General features: G+C 37.6%; 1 long non-coding RNA gene across 4 annotated transcripts in view; it reads right to left on the bottom strand.

Moving 5' to 3' along the window:
- LOC149746847 (uncharacterized) overlaps positions 1–3,509 on the bottom strand; it is a 28,446-nt gene extending 24,937 nt beyond the window's left edge. Inside the window, exons 1-2 of one of the 4 annotated variants that reach the window (XR_016388674.1) lie at positions 3,193–3,506; positions 917–1,689 (exon numbers count right to left, since the gene is read on the bottom strand). This is a non-coding gene — a long non-coding RNA (uncharacterized LOC149746847). Of the gene's footprint in view, positions 1–916 lie in introns of all 4 variants that reach the window. The other 3 variants (XR_016388677.1, XR_016388675.1, XR_016388676.1) reach the window with 3 other exon arrangements.
- Between the last annotated feature and the right edge of the window lie 2,161 nt (positions 3,510–5,670).

Raw genomic sequence — 5,670 nt, 5'->3', positions numbered from 1 at the left:
CTAAAGTAAAATAAATTGAAATTAGAGTAATTAGTTCCCAATGAGTGGCTATTTCCATTTAAAACCAAAAGCCAACTAATTATTGCTTTTCCCATAAATTTAAATATGAAGTCTACATTACGTAACTATACACTTATCTCCCCCTTTGTGTATTCTAGTTTCTTCTTCAGAAACCTAAGATGCCATCTTGCAGACTGCCTCCAGTGGCTACTATTTTGGCAGCAGCAAAGGTCAACTTTAAACATTTTGCATCTAAAGTGGCTTTGGATACCTTTGGATAGAAAGTACAGTCTGAGCATTGTCCAGACACTTAGATACCTAAAGGGCATCTAAGATAACAAACCAAAGTCCTGATATTCCCTCAAAAGCTGCTCCTCCCATCAGCTCCCCTTTTCTAAGTGATACCACCCAGTTGCACACATAATCATCAACGACTTGTCTCCTTGCTACTATTCCCTTCATACCCCACATCTAATCTATCGGCAAGCCTTGTTAGCTACACCCTCAAAACACAACCTGAATTCAACCACTTTTCACTTGCTCCAAACTTCCAGCCTAAGCTAAGCCATAAACATCTCTTTTTTGGACCACTGTGATAGTCTCCTAACTGGTATCCCTGTTTCTCTTCTTTATCCTCCAAGTCCATCCTCTATACCAGGTCACCTTATTCAGATACTATTTGGATCATGCCGTTTTCCAGTTCAAAACCCTCTACTCATTTAGAATAATCCAAATCTTTACTCTGGCCTTCAAGACTTTACAAGATCAGACCCCTGGCTAGCTCCTTGACCTCATGTCATACCACATCTTCTGCAGTCAGTCCTCTGACCATGTTGGCCTCCTTGCTTTTCCTTAAATACTCCACCCACCTATATGCCTGCATACTCATGGGCTCCTTGTCCTGGAATGTGCTTACCCCAGATCTTCCATGGCTTGCTCCTCTCTTCATTCAGGTCTCCGTTCAAATGCCACTTCTCCAGTGAAGCTGTCCCCTAACAAACCTGTCCAATGGAGTCCTACCTGCCCCCGCTCACTCTCTTTACATTAACATATTTTTGCACCTCCTACTATCTAAAATTATATCACTTATCTGTTTACTCATTTCTATCTGAACTCCTTCACTAGAATGCAAGCTCCATGAGGGCAAGACTTTTGTGTGTCTGGTTCACTGCTTTATCCCTAGTACCTAAACCCGTATCTGGCACACAGAAGATATTAAAAAAATTACTTGTGAATCTGACAAATGAATAAAGTACTCCTTGCAAGAATTCAGAGGTTGCACAAGAAAGAAATAATGCTCTTGGTGGAAGCAGGTTTAGTATCTAGGTTCACCTCTATTCAGAGTAGGGATAAGAACAATTTACAAGTATAACTCACTTTAATTAGTAAATTATCTGCTAAAAACATAAGGGACGTACAACATTAGAAAAGTACCGGGGTTTTTTTTGCTGTTGTTGTTGGTTTTTTGTTTTTTTTTTTTTTGCGGTACGCGGGCCTCTCACTGTTGTGGCCTCTCCCATTGCGGAGCAACAGGCTCCAGACGCGCAGGCTCAGCGGCCATGGCTCACGGGCACAGCCGCTCTGCGTCATGTGGGATCTTCCCGGACCGGGGCACGAACCCGTGTCCCCTGCATCGGCAGGCGGACTCTCAACCACTGCGCCACCAGGGAAGCCCAAAAGTACCGTTTTCTAGGATACAAATAATAACAAATTCAAACAATGTGTGAATAGAGAATACATAGTAAAAACCTATCATGAAAGTATCATGGTCAAGAACTCTCACGGTAAAACGTCAGACAAAAACCAAAACAAATGATCATGACTTCTAGTAGTTCTGGGGCTGAACAACCTACTCATACAAACAAAAGGGATCATCACAAAAGCACAGGTATTAAAAACTATTACATGAAAGGAAACTATCATGAGTCATTTATAAGTGTTGAGTGGACCATCACATTAAAATAACTGGAGTCTTTCAACACCCCATAACATACAGAAATAGCAAGTCAGACATATGGATCTGACAGGATATGATACAACCCTTACAAACTCTCACTACAGAAGAATGGACACACGGTGTAATGAACCAACTAGCCAAATGAATACAAACAGCCAGTAAACCTCACCAGTAAATCAAATGAATACAAAATAAAACAAAATGTGGTTATTCTCCTATCAGATTAAGCCAAGATTCTGTAAGAAAAGTCTTCAAAATGTCTATACCCTTTTGATACAACAACTCTCTTTCTAAGAATTTAACCAAAAGAAATAGTCAGAGATATAGGTAAGGATATATATCAGAGTACTGTTTGTAACTGAAAAACTGGACATACCTTTGATACAAGATTGGATAAGCTATGTGTACTGTGGCATATTCATATAATGGAACACTGAACAGTCACAAAAAATGATGCAGTAGATGCAAATTTACTGACTTGCTAAGATGGTCATACTAAATTAACTGAAAAAAGGTATAAAATTTGGAGTAATCCCACTTGCATAAAAAAGGGAGAGGTACTCATTTTTGTAGTCTTTCAGTTTTTTAAAAGTGCTACCAGCCAGTGTTTGTGAGAGGCAGGTTTCACATCCACTCTTGGGGTGGACTACAAATTGGCATAGCCTTTCTGGGTGGTGATTTGGCAATGTGTATCAAAAGTGTTAAAAATATGTCACACTTACTCATTCCACTTGTAGTACCTTATTCTACACAAGTAAGCCCGATGGACACAGAGGTGTATATACAACATATTCACATTGCTTGTGACAGGGAAAAGCAAACTGTCTAAATATAATTGCAAAGAATTGATTAAACTATGGGACATCAATATGATGGAATATGACATGACACCTCATTAAGTGAAAAAAGCAGGAATATGAAATAGCAAGTATACTACAATTCTATTTTAGTAATCCCTAAGTGTATAAATATATTTATATATAAAAAAAGGACTGAAAATATATACACCAAAACGAACAGTGCTTATGTCTGGGTATTAAGCTTATAGGTAATTGTTCTCTTGTTACTGTGTATTTTCTGTAAAGAATACATGCAACTCTTAGAGAAAGTTTAAAAGCAACATAAAAGGTATCAGAAAAATGAGGCTTTGAAAAAAATCCTATCACAACAGTATCATGCCAAAAGCTAAGCATATATTATATTAAAAATTCAATATTTTCAATTTTAGAATTTACCTCCAAGCCATAAATCCTCACTAAGAGATTCTGCAAAAGCACGAACCCAGGTCACCAATGAGCTTGTTGCAGTTCAGAGTGATGCGCCTCCAACCAGGCATACAGTCAAGATCAGGTCTCCTGGAACGAAGCCTCTCAGCCCAGGTTTCTTCATGCCTTCTGATAGTCTGATACTTCAAAGATTTAATGGGGCAAAATTAAGATGCTTCAATAAGGAAACAGGGTGTGCCTACTGAGTATGGCTTATTATGTCAGAGGTTTACACACACACGTATCAAGCATATGTGCCAGGAGAATCAAGCTGAGAAATTAAACAGTCAGTTCTGCTTTACGAGTCCAGTGACCCACATTCTAGTCGGTCAGTGATTAGATTCCAGCCACCGGATGACCTGTTTTTGAACAGTTATGTAAAGTTGGACAACTCAATTACAGTCTAAGAATTATTTTCCTTATCTTCTAAGTCAGGGAATTGGTTCTAAATTCTATCATTGCTGAGGCTCTAAATTTCATCATTCTGTCCTCCAAAGGTCTCCAAACACCTGACTGGGCAACCCATAAGAAAACTTTTTAATATGCACCTTATTTTTTAACAAATTATATACACAAAGTTCTATACATTTAACTTACGTACATTATAAACTACACAGATAGTTTTTCATGATACAAAGCTAAATAGGTGCTAATATTTTCTTGCCCTAACTCCTAAGGCATTATTTTATTTTATTTTGAAAACATATTTATTTATTTGTTTGTTTGTTTGTTTGGCTGTGCCGGGCCTTTAGCTGTGGCCTGCTGGATCTTTTACTTATTGCATGTGGGATCTAGTTCCTTGAGCAGGGATCAAACCGATGTCCCCTGCATTGGGAGCGCAGAGTGTTAACTGCTGGACAGTCAGGGAATTCCCAGGCATTATTTTAAAAACTATATTCACAAAATGGATCTCACATGCTACCTAGGGTATGCACACAAACTTCAGAGGCCTGGACTATGCACAGCCAGTTTGATGTGCCTTGGGAAAATAATGGTTTGACATTTAACCACAAGTACTGTCTTAAAGACATTCAATTCTTTATATTCATAAAATAAATTATGGTAACAGGGAACACTGACTTTAAATGAGAAAAGTCTTGTTACATTCTTGAAAAAATAAAAGACTCAAAGTGCCTTTGACACTCTAAAAGGAAAATCATTAGTGTCATTTTCCTATTAACAATAGCTTATAAAAGCTCCAAGCAGAAATAACAGCAATCACTTACACGGTGCTTAGTATGAGCCAAGCACTGTTTATACAAAAGAGTTCATTTAAACCTCACAATGAGGCATAGAGGTTAAGTGATTTGTCCATGATCACTAGCTATGAAAAGGGAGAAAGGGAATTTGAACCTAGGCCATTTGGCTTCAGCACCCAAGTTCTTGACTGTTTTCTCCCCCAGGGGTCAGTGGACTTGCCCTGTAGAGGCTCAAAGAATTCTTCAATTTTTAAAATCTAAATTTAAACATTTCCAGCTTTGTGGGCTACACAGTTTCTGTTGCAACTACTCAACCCCACTGGCGTAGGCTGAAAGTAGCCATAGCTACCATGTAAACAATGGGTGCGACTATGTTCCAAAAACACTTTCTTTACAAAATCAGGCGGCAGGCTGGATCTGGCCCACCAGCCATAGTTTACCTATCCCTGATCTGCACCAGCAAACTACTAAAAAGGCTTCATGTCAAATTATTAAATAATTTAGGCCTAAATACAGTAATTAGAACCACTGTAAACTTGTTAAGGCATTAGTTGAAAAACTGTATTTACAAGTTGCTGATGTAGTAATTTTTATTAGTTTATAAACTACAGCAGCTAATAGACACTTGATTCATTTAAATCTTGAAGACTATAATGGCATAGTTTCTGCACAGCATCACAATCAGTGTTTTCAGTAACTAAAAATACATAAAAGTATTATTATGTATTATATATTAAATCTCTCATTTCTAAAATTAACTGGACTATCTTTACTAAATGGTAGAATCCCAAACTGAAAACTAGTCATATTCTTTCAACAAAATGAAAGATGCACTCACAGGTATCAGAAGACAAAAATTAACTGCCATCTGTGTCAATGTATTAATGTGCTTCAATCACATATGTTTTCAGGAAAGTTTAAACATAAAATCACCTTTAAGATCTCGGCCACATAATCTGCTCCCTGCCATGTCAGATTACAGCCTGTGACGTTTACTGTCTTAAGAGTGATAGAGTTCTTTATACCTTGACAAAAAACTAAAAGGAAAAACAAAAAACACACACAATAAGATGAAGAGCCTATACATTTGTCAATCTTGACTTATTTGCTTTTCTTGAGTCAACTGGAGGTTTACAGCCACATTTTTAAAATCATTAACAACAACCTTCCCAAACTGGTAATTGATGAACTGATGCGTTCTAAAACTTGTCAGTAACAAAGTGTTATTCCAGTTAACAGCAGCAGTTTA

The sequence above is a fragment of the Delphinapterus leucas genome, chromosome 18, assembly GCF_059928025.1.
Source record: "Delphinapterus leucas isolate spDelLeu-1000000601 "Yukka" chromosome 18, BTC_Dleu_Yukka2, whole genome shotgun sequence".
NCBI classification, from domain to species: Eukaryota; Metazoa; Chordata; class Mammalia; order Artiodactyla; family Monodontidae; genus Delphinapterus; species Delphinapterus leucas.
Note: the sequence above shows the minus strand (reverse complement) of the source record. Positions and strands in the feature narration are given on the sequence as shown.